The sequence below is a fragment of the Myotis nattereri genome, assembly GCF_964212035.1.
Source record: "Myotis nattereri genome assembly, chromosome: 5".
In the NCBI taxonomy this organism is placed as follows: Eukaryota; Metazoa; Chordata; class Mammalia; order Chiroptera; family Vespertilionidae; genus Myotis; species Myotis nattereri.
The window spans coordinates 100,510,344-100,526,927 of record NC_138080.1 but is presented as its reverse complement, the minus strand read 5'-3'; positions in this window follow the sequence as shown (position 1 = coordinate 100,526,927).

The following is a 16,584-nucleotide window of genomic DNA, read 5'->3' as shown; positions in this document are numbered from 1 at the left end:
CCAGGTGATTCTAATGTGCAGCCAAGGTTGAGAACCACCGGCTTAGACGCAGTGGTTCTCAACCTTCTGGCCCTTTAAATACAGTTCCTCATGTTGTGACCCAACCATAAAATTATTTTCGTTGCTACTTCATAACTGTAATGTTGCTACTGTTATGAATCGTAATGTAAATATCTGATATGCAGGATGGTCTTAGGCGACCCCTGTGAAAGGGTCATTCGACCGCCAAAGGGGTCGCGACCCACAGGTTGAGAACTGCTGGCTTAGAGGAAGGAGAATGCCTGCCATGGGCTAAATCGGGGCAAATGGCTTATCTCTTCTGGGATTTGGAATTGTAACTGGGAACAGTTGGTGGATCTGAGAAAATCTTAAAGAAAACATATAAAACAGGTAGCTAGTGTTGCATAAGCCAGTCTGGAGAAAGAGAAAATATATAAAGGAAGTGCAGAAGTAAGTAGAGGAAATAAGAAATAAGATGTATATTGAGCGAAAGAAATAGAAAAATGATTGAACAGATTTTCTGGGTTTGTTTAAAGCTCTCAAGATCTTTGTTCTAGTTAATTTTTGAAACTTGACTACATTCCTAAACTTTACTTCCATGAAACAATTCTAAAATTTTATAACCTTTATGATATAAACCCCTTATTTGGCTTAAGCAAAACACATACAAACAATCTTAAGGAATTCCACATACCCTTCAGGTCCAAACCATCAGCTAAATAAAGCCCACGACCCATAGGTCCTTCCCACTCTTGGATTGTATAGTTTCTTCCCACTTTCAACTAACAAAGTAACACAGATGGCTGCAGTCAATATTAGTAAGACCTTAGTGACATTGGCAATATCCACATGTTGAGAAAAGATCTGAAATGATAACTCAAAACAGTGACCCCTTAGGAACTGAAGAAAACCCTCAGTTCTCAGCTTGGAAAAGAGATGACTAGAAAGGTAAATAACCTGTCTGCAAAGTATGTAAAGAAACACTTAACTGAATGTTTTATGTAGGATGATGGTTTCTTAATGCAGGGCCATTAAAATTAAATGGGGTCTTTTGAAAGGTAGTGAGATTCCTGATGCTGGAGGTATTCCAACAAAGCTAAATGCCCTCTTAGCAAAGTGTTTGTAGGAAAAACTATTTAAGCATCAAGTCAAATGAATGGCTGCATTAGTTTACCTGTGAGTTCTCTGCCAACTCTAAATTCTATCATTCATCAATTATCCTGAATGCCCATAGGACACAGTGTAAACTGTAATGTTAATTTCTACCTGATTAATAACATCTCGTTTAAATCATAATATGTAGCACTTGGCAAAACTTTTTGGTGAACAGGCATTATGAAAATACACAAGGCAATGATATTTACCAATAGTATGACCTGATCCCCAAACAAAGGAGAAAGCCCTTTACAATGACATTTAAAGGTAGGCTTTTGTTTAAGATCAACTGTGTAAAACAACAGCAATAAGTCCAAGGGCCTCAAACACATGTTCAGTCTTGATGACATCATTTCTGAACGGTGGCTCCAGTTGAATCATCAAGCCTGGGGTTCTGTGATCTCACCCTTCTAGAAAGCTTTACCATCACATATTTTGCTATTATTGCCAAGGTCTCAGCTAAAGCTCATTAGAAGCTTAGAGTTTTTAAAGTGCCTTGTTCCTCTTTTTCAAAACCGTGCCTTGTACAATCCAGACATCCGCATATACATTACCACAAAAAGATGAAGCCAGTTAAAACATAAACACAATTGCTAAACCTCATTCCGCTGGATGGCTGACACTCTTCTCTTCCAGACATTGGTGAGAATGACAACCAAAGGGCAACATATCACATTCCCCACAGTTCCTCCTCTTCAGATATCCAGAGCATATTTGATATCAAGACCCCTTCTTCTCTTTCCTCTTTTGTCCTTTAAGATTATCCATGTTTCATGGGCTCAGGGGTGGCTCTCCCCAAGATATGTCCATATTCTAATCCCAAAAACTGTGAGTACTACTTTATGTAGAAAAATAGTACATATCACCTGTATATCAAAGTATAAAGTAAAGTTAAGATTATTGAGAGGGAATCCTGAATTATCCAGGCAGGCCCTAAACGACACCACAGACATCCTTATGAGAGAGGCAGTGGAGCATGAGACAGACATACGAGAAGGAGAAGAGGGTGTGTGGATGGAGACAGAGATCAGAGTGATGTGGCCTCACGCCCAGGGACACTCACAACCAACAGCAGCTGGAAGTGATAAGGCGTGGGATCTCCTCAGAGTGTCTGTGGAAACACAGTCCAGTTGATGTCCTTATTCATGACTTCTGGTTCATTAAATGCTTGCCTACTGTTTATACTGCTTATAATTTGGGAAGAAAGCAATCCTAAATCAATATTCTGGTATTTTCAAAGAGCTGTCCTAAAAAGACAATTCATTAAGAAGATGTAAAAATGTCTTCTATACATACAAAAATATATTTCTCTTTACTCATGATAAGACGTGTAATTAAAGCCATTCTAAAATACCATTTCTAAACCATCAGATTGGCAAAAATTCAAAAGGTTGATGATCCACTCTGTTGGCAAGGCTAAATATTGGAAACTACCTAAGAGTCAAAGCATAAGAGAGTAGGTGAATTTAATGGAGTGCTATGCTTCTGTAAAAAAAAATGAGGAAGGACTCTTAATAAGACAGACTAAGTGAAAAAGCAAAGTATAAAAGGAGATACATGTAAAGCTATCTACACTAATAAAAGAGAAACATGCAAATTGGTGTCACTTTGCTACACCTACCAGCTAATCAGGATGAGTATGCAAATTAACCCAACAAAGATGGCAGTTAATTTGCATATGCAGGCACAGAGCGAAGACTGAAGATGACTGAAGACTGAAGACGACTAAAGACTGAAGAGGCCTGGCCTCTCCGCTGCAGCCGGAGCAGAAAAGCCTAGCCTTGCTGCTGCGACCAGAACAAAGCAGCCAGAACAAAGGCTTGGGTCCCGGGTGCCGGAGGAAAACTGGTGCTGGCAGCCAGGGGAAGGAAGGCCTATTGTGCGAATCTTCATGCAACAGGCCTCTAGTATCCTATAAAGTAAAAGCCTAATATGCTAAGTGTCTGGTCGTCCATTCAATGAAAGTGTAATATGCTAATGATATGCTAAGGCCACTCAACTGCTCGCTATGACGTGCACTGACCACCAGGGGGCAGATGTTCTGACCAGTAGGTTAGCTTGCTGCTGGGGTCTAACCAATCGGGACTGAGTGAGACAGGCCAGACATGCCTTGGAGCCCTCCCATAGTCCCTTTCCGGCTGGCCAACCTCCCGCCTCCCCCGCTCCCTGGCTCTAATCATGCACCAGTGGGGTCCCTTGGCCTGACCTGTGCCCTCTCGCAATTGTGACCCCTCAAGGGATGTGAGAGAGCCAGTTTCAGCCCGGTCCTGCAGGCCAGGCCAAGAGACCCCATGAATTCATGCACCGGGCCTCTGGTACAGTATAAGAAAGAATAGAAAATAAGAAAATATATATACATCTTCTTATCATTACAAAAAAGCAACACAGGAAGCATAAATCACTAAACAACAGTTTTACTGCATAGCTGAGGTATAGTAATGGACTGGAAGGGATAAGAAAAAAGTGATATTTCTCTGCATATACATTTATGTATACGTTTGACTTCCTAAGCATGATACTGAGCTACATATTTCTTTAAAAAATTAATTAAATCAATAAGAATGGGAAAGGGGAAATGGCCAAAACACAAAAAGAAATGAGCCTTATCATCTTTCTTCCCTTCCTTCCTTTCTTTCTTTCTTTCTTTCTTTCTTTCTTTCTTTCTTTCTTTCTCTCTCTCTCCCTCTCTTTCTTTCTCTTTCTTCCTTTCTTTCTTTCTTTCTTTCTTTCTTTCTTTCTTTCTTTCTTTCTTTCTTTCCTAATCTTCACCCAAGGATATTTTTCTATTGATTTTTAGAGAGAGTGGAATGACAAAGAGAAACATAGATGTGAGAGAAACACATAGATTGGTTGCCTCCTGCATAAGCCGTGACCAGGGCCTGGGCTGGGGAGGAGCCTACAATTGCAGTACATGCCCTTGACCAGAATTAAACCTGGGACCCTTAGGTCCACAGGCCAACACTCCATGCACTGAACCAAATCAGCTAGGGATGAGCCTAATCATATTTCAGGTGAACACCATAACCATACTGAAAGGATAAGAAAACTAATCTAAGTACCTGTGAACAGGCATCCGTATATATAAAAGCCTAAGTAACCATCCAACCATCGGACCAGTAGCTATGATGCAGACTGATCACCAGGGGGCAGATGCTCAATGCAGGAGCTGTCGAGCGGCAGTGACTTGGCATGTTGCGATTCTCGGGTGACACACCTGGAACGAGAGAGGAGGCAGCCCGATTCCGGGGTGTGTCACCCAAGAGCCGCCCTCTTGCAATCCGGGACCCCTCGGGGGATGTCGGAAAGCCGGTTTCAGCCTGATCTCCACAAGCCACGCCGAGGGACCCCACCAGTGCATGAATCCATGCACCTGGCCTCGAGTTTAACTGCAAATCCTCAGTGTTGGCATTTTGGGCTATAGAGTGGAATGTCAGAACAGCAAACAAATCCTCAGCTCTTTTAGTAGTTTTGTTTATTTTAATGGTATGCCAAAAAAAGATTTTAAAAATGAGAAAAAGAATTATACAATGAAGAAATGAGACGTGACCAACACCATGCTTATCCACTATGCCTCAAATAAGTGTAGAAACCTGAGGTTCCAGTTCTATCTTTCTACAATAGCTTCTGTTTGCCAATCACTACTCATTCCTCTTTTTAACATATATCATCACCTTTCTTTGTCCTCTTTTAGTAATAAACATGAGCATTGAAGTATAATTTTTACTTACTCATCCATTAATTTATTAATGCATACTAGTGCAATGTGTTAATTCATGTATCCATTTCATCATGCTCCAGACATAATCAAAGGCTGACATAAAATCATAAAACACAAAATAAAAAAAAGTGAGTTTGTTTGTTTGTTAAGTACTCTACCTGAATCCCTCAATTAGAGACAGCATCTGCTTCTGGATTTCAGGTTTATAGCCAGCCAGGATAATCTGTTTAAAATGTATAAAGGGATGAACTGAAAAGAACAATTAAATATGTTCATTGCTAATGAATGATTTTCATGCTGGGTGAGCCCATAAAAAAGTAATGAGAGTTTAACAATGGTCTGATCTTAGGTCCTATCCTGTTCCCTAATTCCCTTTCACCCACTGACTAAGAGAAGATTCTAATGGATTCATCCGCACACAGTCTATCAGCTAGCATTTGCCATGTAGGAGAGATTTTCACTGTCAAGTCTAATGAGTTATTACTAATGGCAGGTAGCTGGTAGCATTTATCTAGAATAAGAAAAGTATAAATGAGTTCCATGACAACCTGTAGTGGCAGCAGGAAAAGATAAAGGAGAATGCAGATGGATAGACCACATGAAGGTAGAGGGAGACATGCAATGCTAACTGGCTTAAAGGTTCAAGAAGACACACTATGTCACACATTTGCCTCCGGTCACCTGGTATAGAAAGAGGAATTTTATGTAGAGCTTCAGAAAAAGATAGAGAGGGGTGTGTTTCTTGGTAAAAATTTAAAATTTTTCTACGAACCTTCTAGAATATTTAGTTAAAGGTATTTTCTCACTGAAAATGTCATAGCCCCATTCCATAACCGAACCTTTGGTTGATATCCTTTTATATGTTCACTTAAAGTATAGAGAACAGCAGCTTTAAAAGATTTGAAGATTGGTGGCATACTTCAGACAACTGTCTCTTCTGTGCTCTCTTTTAATTTATTTATTTTTAATCCTCACCCTAGGACCGTGATGGCAAACCTATGACACGCATGTCAGAGGTGACACGCGAACTCATTTTTTGGTTGATTTTTCTTTGTTAAATTGCATTTAAATATATAAAATAAATATCAAAAATATAAATCTTTTATTTTTTACTATGGTTGCAAATATCAAAAACTTTCTATATGTGACACGGCACCAGAGTTAAGTTAGGGTTTTTCAAAATGCTGACAAGCCGAGCTCAAAAGGTTTGCCATCACTGCCCTAGGATGTGTTTTTATTGATTTCAGAGAGAGAGGCAGAGAGAGAGAGAGGAAGGGGGCGGGGAGAGAGAGAGAAACTTTCGGGTGAGAATCATTGATCGGTTGTCTCCGGTATGGGCCTCAACTGGGGATCAAAACCACAGTCCATGTATGTGCCCTGGCCATTTGGTGTATGGGACACACCAACCAACTGAGCCACCTGGCCAGGGCTTCTGTGGCATCTTAATTTGATTTTTTTTCAAGAGTGCAGTGTCTTTAAGACTGCTCCCTCTTCATACGTGCTTCCTAAGAACCCAAACAGTTCTATCAGCTTGACTGGTATTACCTATATCAATCATTCGTGCATCAGTCTATTGTTAATCACTGTCCTATTTTTTACAGTGATTTATTAACCAATTATTATAGTAATGTATTAATCAGATGAACCAAGTTTAGTGTTTCAAAGGAGGTTAATATTTCTCCTCACAAGCCTTTACCATCTAACTCCCGCTTAGGGCTTTATACCGCATCTTTGGTGTAAGCCCCTGTAGTTATGGTAGAAAAACAATGACAAAAACATGGTAGGATGGTGAATTTTACGTGTCAACTTGACCAGGCCATGGGGGTGAGCTGACATTTGTTCAAACATTATTTTGGGCATGTCTGTGGGGATGTTGTTAGATTATTTTAACAAAAATATATACGTACATACATACATACATACATACATAAAATAAAACAGATTGTGTTCCCTAATGTGGGTGGGCCCCATCCAGTGATGGCGAACCTTTTGAGCTCGGCGTGTCAGCATTTTGAAAAACCCTATAACTTAACTCTGGTGCCGTCTCACATATAGAAATTTTTTGATATTTGCAACCACAGTAAAACAAAGACTTATATTTTTGATATTTATTTTATATATTTAAATGCCATTTCACAAAGAAAAATCAGCCAAAAGAATTAGTTCGTGTGTCACCTCTGACATGCGTGCCATAGGTTCGCCATCACTGGCCCCATCCTATCAGGTGAAGGTCAGAGTAGAACAAAAACGTTATCATTCCCATGAGCAAGAAGAAAGTCCTCCTCTCTGGCTGGGACATTGGGGTTTTTCCTGTCTTTGCAGTTGAACTGAAACTTCAGCTCTTCCTGGGTTGCATGAACACCGACCTCCAGAATGAAACTACACCATCAGCTCCCCTGTTGGACTAGAACCATACTATTGGCTCTCCTGGACTACTAACTTGCTGACTGCGAATCTTTGGACTTGTCAACCTCAATAATCCTGTGAGCCAACTGCTTATAACAAATGTCATCTATTAGTTCTGTTTCTCTGGAGAACCCATACTAACTAATACACATGTTAACTTTCAAAAATAAATGAATTTATTGAAAATATGTTTGTATTGAGGGATCAACCAAAGGAGGTGTATGCATGCATATAAGCCTAACCAATGGACACAGACAACGGGGTGAGAGCATGAGTGGGGGGGTAGGGAGGGAAATGGGGGGGATAAGGACACATATGTAATGCCTTAATCCATAAAGAAATTGAAAATAGCAACAGAAAAAAAATTAAACACTGAATCTAAAAGATTGAGAATTAAATGAAATAACCTATATAATTATGCCTAACACAGTGCTAGAAATATAATACATACTAAAAATAGTTACATTTAAATCCAGTTATATCACACTCACTACTTATGTTTCAAGTGTCTAATGCTAGTTAATGTCACATAGATTTTGGTGTACCTTCTTGTTTGTGATTATGCTAAAGTTAGGGTTACTGAAGTATCGTTTTGTCTAATATTATGATATAGAACCAGTTCACAATTTTCCAACATGAAAATAAATAAAGATATTTCTACTATAAGAAAAAGAAAATATGTTTGCATTGAGTCAACTCTCTAAATGCCTATGCACTCCCACGATGACTAATTTTTTAATAAATCACAGTCTGGCACAGAATTAGTACCTAATAAATCTCTTCCTAAATTAATAAATAACCTATTAATTATGGAAATTATGTATATTGTTATTATGTTGTAATTATGTTAATTGCTCCTAAAAAGAGCATATATAATATTAATTCTATAAATTACATATGTAAAGAAAACTTCTGTTCAAGTTGCAAAAGTGATATATCTGCCTGAAATTGGATAACCAATTGAGCTTTATCTTTTTTTTTTTTAATATATTTTATTGATTTTCTACAGAGAGGAAGGGAGAGAGATAGAGAGCCAGAAACATCGATGAGAGAGAAACATCGATCAGCTGCCTCCCACACATCTCCCACTGGGAATGTGCCCGCAACCAAGGCACACGCCCTTGACCGGAATCGAACCCGGGACCCTTCAGTCCACAGGACGACGCTCTATCCACCGAGCCAAACCGGTCTTGCCTAATTGAGCTTTATCTTAAAAAGCCATTTTCCCCCCAAATATGTGGTTGAAGAAAAAAGTTTTACTAACTTGCAATGTGATATTAGCAAGTCATATATGTAGTGTCTAAAGTGTCCTTATTTATAAAAAGATAAAGTGGAAGAGTTTTTAGTGTCTTACAACTCAGTAATCATAATCTATGTGAATATAATACCCAGTGATCATACTAGTATTATTAGAAAGGGGAAAGTAAAAATACATTGATTAACAATGATCAGTTCTAATTTTATTGTATCTTTTGATGTCTCATCTGTTAGAAGATTTACCTTCTTCTGAGGCTTGGTTTGTAACTGACACACTGAATATCTCTTTTGTGAACTGAAAAGTTAGAAATCAAATATCCAATTATATATTAGTTCTGTATTACTATTTTAAATTTTATATTACTAGTATCAATTTCAATTCTACATATTAACTGTATATACTTCTCTTTCTCATTTTTAACCCCTATAAAGCAATCTTATCATTTTATGACCTTGTTAATACTAGTAAAACTTCTTGCTTCTAATTTCATAATTGTTTTGGATTAAGCTAATTGAGAGGTGCATTTTTAATATTAAAATTAATTGCTGCCGAAACCGGTTTGGCTCAGTGGATAGAGCATCGGCCTGCGGACGGAAGGGTCCCAGGTTCGATTCTAGTCAAGGGCATGTACCTGGGTTGCGGGCATATCCCCAGTGGGGGATGTGCAGGAGGCAGCTGATCGATGTTTCTCTCTCATCGATGTTTCTGACTCTCTCTCTCTCTCTCCCTTCCTCTCTGTAAAAAATCAATAAAATATATTTAAAAAAAAAATTAATTGCTTGCCTTTACCTTTTATTAGAGTAAGAACCTTAAACAGGGTTCACTAAAGATTGTTGTTTTCAATACGTCAGCAGATGTATTATAAATTCAATTTTATAATGAATATGTCTATCATAATATGAGGTCACTGATAATATGTGAAATTAACATATTTTTCTGTTTCCTCTCTTTTGCTTTTGTATGAAATCATGATAACAAAGGCCTAAAAACAGAGGGGGTGTTAGTTAGTGTAGGAGAAAATAGTGGAAGAAGGGAGTAAAAGGAGACTGAAAATGTCTATGGCTGTATCCATAAAGCCATTTCTTATGTGTATAATTAGATATGGCACCAACACACATATGTGTACATTTCATCTAATCAAATAGGTAGAAATTATATTTAAAAATTTAAAGAGCAGTCTTTATACTAATAACTCACATTTTTAGAAAGATTTTTTTTTTAATTAGTAAGTGAACTGGAACAAAATGGTGAAAGCAGAAAAAAATACTCATAAATTGCTTAAAGAGATAATAGTATGATACCTTCACAGGGAAAGCAATAAACATCTCAACAGAAAAATGGATACAATGATTCATAAAAGAAATATGTGGCATAAAAGTATAAATATAAATTGATCATAAGAAAAAGGTATAAACTTAGGCAACCGATAAGAATCAAAAACTGCTGAGGCAGTGTGATCTGAATCAGTCTTTCGCCGTATTATATGTCAATATCTACAAAAAAACTATTAAAATGTATATGACTTAGACCTTCACATTTAACCTGTAAGAAATAAATCTAAGGATTACAAAAAGCAGAGTTATATAGAGAGACACAATTTTATAGATAAAAGGTCAGAACTTTATTTATAATAGCAAAATAGACACGACCTAAAAATACCCAAATATGTTATTTTAAAAATAAAATAGCAAATGCTTCACAAACACACAAAAAAAATTGTATTCTCTAACTAAAGATTTGATGACAAAGGACATTACATAGAATATATTATTAAATATCAAAATGGGCTTCACAAAAGGCAATCTTCAATCTTTAATTTTCAAAAATGCAATTCAATATTTTGCACACATACAAACGCACACATTCATGAGTGCAAATAAAAAGGTTTTATAAAGTTGACATTAATAGGATTACGAGTGTGTGATTTTTTTCTCAAAATTTTCAGTATTGCTTTCATTGAAATATATTATTTTCATCAGAAAAACATCTTATTAAAAAGATTATTGAAGAAAAATTTTAATACTTGCCAATTTAAATCTTTTATTTTTTTACTGCTACAATGGAAAGTGCCAATTTTTTATGTTATAAAGATTTTACATTCTGTAAATACTGTAATGCTCTATCAATATCTGGACATGAGATTGAGATTTTATAAATAACAAAGTAGATTTACTCATTTTTCTTTTCTGAAACCAGATCACATAGTAATTAGCTACTAATAATACTATGTGACTTAACCATTTGGAACCAACTTAGAAAAAGTGCCTTATGAAAGTACAATTGATGCCATTAAAAATCACTTAACCCATTTAATTTTAGAAAATGATTACCTATAAGATAAAAGCTTAAAGAAAAAGTTGGGGCAGATGCTGTGTTTTAACATTTTCATCCCCTGAGACCTTAATACATTAAAATGAAGAAAGAAAAAAAGTCATAGAGAAGCTTTTGGATTGCAATTTTATTTAAAGTCACTGAAATGGCAACTTTAGACTGTTTAGTCTTACAAATAATGATTCTCTCCAAATTACGTGGTAAAAGGAGATTGCCGAATTGTTTTCACCAGAATGTTGTCACGTGGGAGTAAAAGTCTAGGGATGAAAAAGAAGTTGGGCAGGCCCTCGATATTAAACCCGTCTGGTAAATACGTTCCAAATATATTTAAGTTTGTGCCTCTTGCCAATTAGTATACTTTGCTCTAAGAGTTAAAGGATGAAAAAATCTATTTGCTATACTGGACTTCTCAAACGATTTCTTACGGAAGAAAACTGGTTAATAGTCATTTATATGCCAGAAAGTGACATTTTGGAGGGTTGAAGGAATTTGGTTACTTCTGGGTTTTTCAAGGAATGTGTGAGGGTGGGCGGGCTAAAATGTGGCTGCGTGAACATGCTTAAAACAAAATTTAAGTGGCTTTATAGTCATGTTAATTTTCAGTTCAAATAATTTGGAAATTGAGCATCACAACATAGTTGCCAGAAGGGCAACACCACACACACACACACACACACACACACACACACACACACACACACACGAACCCGAAGAATGATCACATTTAGAAACATGGAGATAAATTACCCATTATAAGGGAATCTAGATATGCTCTTTGAATAAAAAAGCAAGAGACAGGAAAGCTGGTGAACATAGCCCTAATGAGAAACAGAAAACTTGGTAAGCAAGTCCAAATCTTCCAGAAAATCTTACACTGCACATTTCCATCCTTCCTGCATACGTACTAAATGTTTTTATTTATTTTGAAACAACACTGACGCCCTTGCAAGTCTGAAGAAGACATTTGAAGGGCTGAAAAAAATCTTGAATTTCCTTTGAAATATAAATACTAGTAATTGGAACTTCTCTGCTCATCGGCGAAAGTACTGTTATGCCCCGTGCATGGAGTGCTGATGTGGACTCAGTTCACACTTCAGAGGACGTAAGAGAAGTACAAATACACCCTGTGAGCTTCTTAGGCAGTTTGCTTACGAGATGGAAGTGACACAAAACGATAAGATAATGGCACACACAGGATAGGATCAATGGTCAAATTACGCAGTCCAGAGGGAAAGCACTTTGCTTCTAGAAATTGCTGTGTAAACATCCTAAGGTGCGGGAAGAGAGAAGAAAGGGGCAGGTTGGAGGATGGGGAATTGCAAGGATCCGTTCCTCTGACAGGCAGACCTGGGTGGGGACTGCATTCTATGACCACAGGGGTCCTTCATTTTACCACCTAAGGTCCCTCTGAAGCCTGAGATCTTTGGGGGCATTTAAAGATAGAGGGAAGAAATGGGGGAGGGGGAGTGTTTTAAATTTATTTTAACGTAGGTTCTTACTTCAAAGACTCTCGGGAAATTCCCGGCTTGCCCAGGTGCTTCGGGGTTCTGCTCTGGATCCACTGCTTGCTGTTCGGATGCTGGTTAGGAACAAGTCCTCACATGCCACGGGACACTCTTCCTGTTGACAATCGTGACCTTTATTAATTCAGGTCTGCTCCGTCTCCCGGACTGATCTGTCAGGGCTGACACCTTGTCACACTCTCCTTTTGCGGAGAGAATGCTGAGGGAGTTTGCAGGCCATCGCACTGGTTGACTTGAGACCAGAGAGGAAATCATCATCATCATCATCATCATCATCATCATCATCATCATCATCATCAAACCAGGGCCAAGCTCCTTCTCTTCCTGTATTTAAGCACGGGCTAAATTGAAGTTGCACCGAAGATTACTCATGTGCCCCCAGGAGTGCTCAAGATGAATACCAGACGTACTATGGGGACAGTTATACTATTCATAGGCTTATATAAATTGGTTTTCATGAGTAAATTTCCTGGTTTGCCCTTTTCTGCTGAAGTATGTCCCTTGTTGCAGGAAAAGGCAATAAAGCAGTGCAATGTGTTTTTTTTTAATCTGTGGAAAGTTGAAAAGGTTACATGCTGGGTATGAGTTTTCTATTCTCAGAATATACATACACATTCCATGAAACAAACCCAAGAAATCAGCATAACTTAAAAGATCCCTGTGTCTTTGTTACCCCCGCACTGCAGTTTTCTGGCGAAGAACGCGTAGAAGTAACTTTGGAGAGAAACAGCACTTTGTTTTTGCAAATTTCAATTGCCAATTATGACCTGAAGTCTTTTCTATGCAAAGGAAGCAAAACGGAGAGGCACGTACCCTTTGAGATTAAGTTATGAAACTACAGCACTCAGGCTCAATGCTGCTTAGCCAATAAAGTAAACCACAATTTGCTGACATTTACTTAAAACTTAGATATTTTTGTTTCACCAGTTTTCCCTTAGATTAGCCACAACATGACAATTATTAAGTAGACATTATTTACTGATTCTACCATCATTAGGGTAAGCATTCATTTTTTTAGTAATGTTAATGTTTAATTTGTATCATCTGCTGATTTTAGTAATTTTTCTTGTAAGTAGCCAACATAGGGAAGGCTGTGGGGTATATAGGTTTTCTCTGGTTAGGGCTCACTGGGTTTTAGAGGGATTATATCATCAGCTTTGAGAATTGGAATTAAAGCTATGTAAGGTGTGCTGCTTGTACAGCAGGTGAGAAGTGGAGCCAAATCCTCAAGGTCTGGCATCTCTTTCCTTCTCTGCTTGTAGTCACCCCAAGTTAGTTATAGATGCAAAAGAAAGAAGCCAAAACCCCATGGGTTTCATGTTCACTCATGCAATTTTTAAAAACATTTCCAACAGTCGTTGAGCTAAATCTAACTAATATCTAACCTTTAATTCAAAAATGAAAATATTTTTCTTGAAACATAATATGCTTTAAGAATATATATAGATAATGGTATATAAATTATGAGTTACTTTTTAAAAATATATATTTTTTATTGATTTCAGAGTGGAAGGAAGAGGGAGAGGGAGATAGAAACATCAATGATGAGAGAGACTCATTGATTGGCTGCCTCCTGCACGACCCAAACTGGGGATCGAGCCCACGCAACCCAGGCATGTGCCCTGACTGGTAATAGACCCGTGACCTCCTGGTTTATAGGTCAACACTCAACCACTGAGGCAGGCCAGCCGGGCAACTTTTAAAAATTGTGATTCTAATTTTTTTCTCATTGTATTTCATTCAATACCTTAAAAACAAAAGTAATGAAGTGCATTTTGGGATCATGCATGTAAGAAAATAGGTGAAGTGCCGAAACCGGTTTGGCTCAGTGGATAGAGTGTCGGCTTGCGGACTGAAAGGTTCCAGGTTCGATTCCGGTCAAGGGCATGTACCTGGGTTGCGGGCACATCCCCAGTAGGAGGTGTGCAGGAGGCAGCTGATCAATGTTTCTCTCTCATCGATGTTTCTAACTCTCTATCTCTCTCCCTTCCTCTCTGTAAAAAATCAATAATATATATATATATATATATATATATATATATATATATATAAAGAAAATAGGTGAAGTGAGAAATCACATGCCAGGTTACCTAAAGGCAAAGTGTGTATTCCTGAATAACTGAGGTAGATAAAAATTGCTGTCCTGAACATATTATTTCTGTTAAAAATGCTCAGCTGGCTGGTGTGGCTCAGTGGATTGAGTGTTGTCTCATAGACCAAGAGGTCCTGGGTTTCGATTCCTAGTCAGGGCACATGCCCAGGTTGCGAGCTCTATTCCTAGTGCAAGATACACCCATTCAATGATTCTCTCTCACCATTGATGTTTCTATCTTTCTCTTTATCTAAAAATCAATAAAAACATTGTTAAAAAGATGCTCAAACTTTCTATGAAAACCCCTCTAAGCCCTGAAATTTCTAATTTATATGTATATGTATATGTGTACATATAGGTACACATATACATATAAATTTTGTATAAATACTATACAGGGGTAGGGTTATTACAAAAATACAAAGAAAAAATGGAAAGAAAGTTCTTTATTTTCAAGTGCTCTTAACCTGTTTACAGACCCATTCTTATATTAGTAAGCACACTATTTGAACTGTTCATCCCAAATCATTATTATCTTTTCACTAAAGTAATCTTCTAAATCTGCAAATTTGATAGTCTATTTCTTGGAAGAATATTAAAGGCAACCAATTATTTATTTTGAACATTATTCATTTAAATTAATTTAATCTAATTATTTATTCACATGTAGACCAATCTTCTTCACGATTTTGCTACATTGGTCAAATACTTCATTATGCATATGAAATGCAAAAAACAGTTGTAGGAGATTTTATTGACAGTCCCTGCTAGCACAATTACCATTAGAATGCTTAGTTTATGGAATAGGTGTTAGTATTTAAGGGAATGTTTGCTACTTCCATCTACCTTAAGAATCTGAGTTTCATCTGTTGTTTTCACCGAAGGTTTTATATTTTTAGTTGATGTTTAATTTGGAAATAATGCACAGTAGTAAATGCTATATCAATATCAATCTACCTGGAAACTTCGTTAAATGTATCTATTTCCGGAAAGCTCTTTTCAGCTAAAGACTGTGATATATGCCTGTTGTATGAATCATTTAAAATAGGGCACCCAACATGTGTTCCAAAGAAGGGTAAGCCCACTCTATACTTCACTGCAAGTAGCACAACACGACTCACCTAAGTTTGTGACATGTTCCTATTGTTACCTAATAAGAGTGTCATATGTTAATTGACGCTTTGGTGTTCTAGACTAAGAATTGTTAATCTGTGTCTGAACCTTTTCCTTAAATTTATTTACACCCAGAACCTTTTCATTTTTCTAAAAGCTAGCGTAACATAAAATATATTTTGGGATTCTCTGTCCTGGAACAATCGGACATTAGTTGAATTATTCAAAACCACTGTTGCCAAACACACTTACCTTTTGTGATTATCATGCTTAAAGATAATTTATTTTTCATGACTATAATGTACTAAAATTTAGAGTTAGGAAATATATTAATATATATCCTGGGAAACCTAAGGAGAGGGTCTTCAAATAGAAAAAGAATGGTCATGACATTGTGTGATCCCCTAAACCTTGGCAACCTCCCAGTGATTCCTCACCACTGTTGACAAAGAACAAAAATCAAAGAAGCAAGACATAAACTCAACCCATATATTTTTTCTCTTTTCTCACCATTATTCATTAGCTTTTAATTATCGGGTGCAATAAGGTGAGAAGCGAGAGTTTTCTTTAAGTAATTCATGAAAGCTGTCCATAGATCATCTAAGTCATCAGTCCTGCCCTTTAGTATGCAGCTGAGCAGGACATTAATAATAATGTCTAATTAATGGATACCTATCCATTCCGCTGAGGAAGGTTGTAGGCACATTTCCAGAGTCACGGGAGTGCCCTCTTAGAGCACTGGAAACTAATCTCAGTTCTTCAATGCCAAAATCAGAGATGTTTGCAGAAGTATCAGACTGTGCTCGGTTGAAATATCACATGTGAACTCTTGCAACAGATGAGAAACAAGGAAAAATCATTTTGAACATACATGCAAATACACTGAAGAAAATCCCCTCATCTCTGCTACTGGTAAGTCATTAAAAATATTTTCTTCTACATTAAATAAATGTTACTGTCAAACTTTTCACCAGGTTTTCTTCACAGA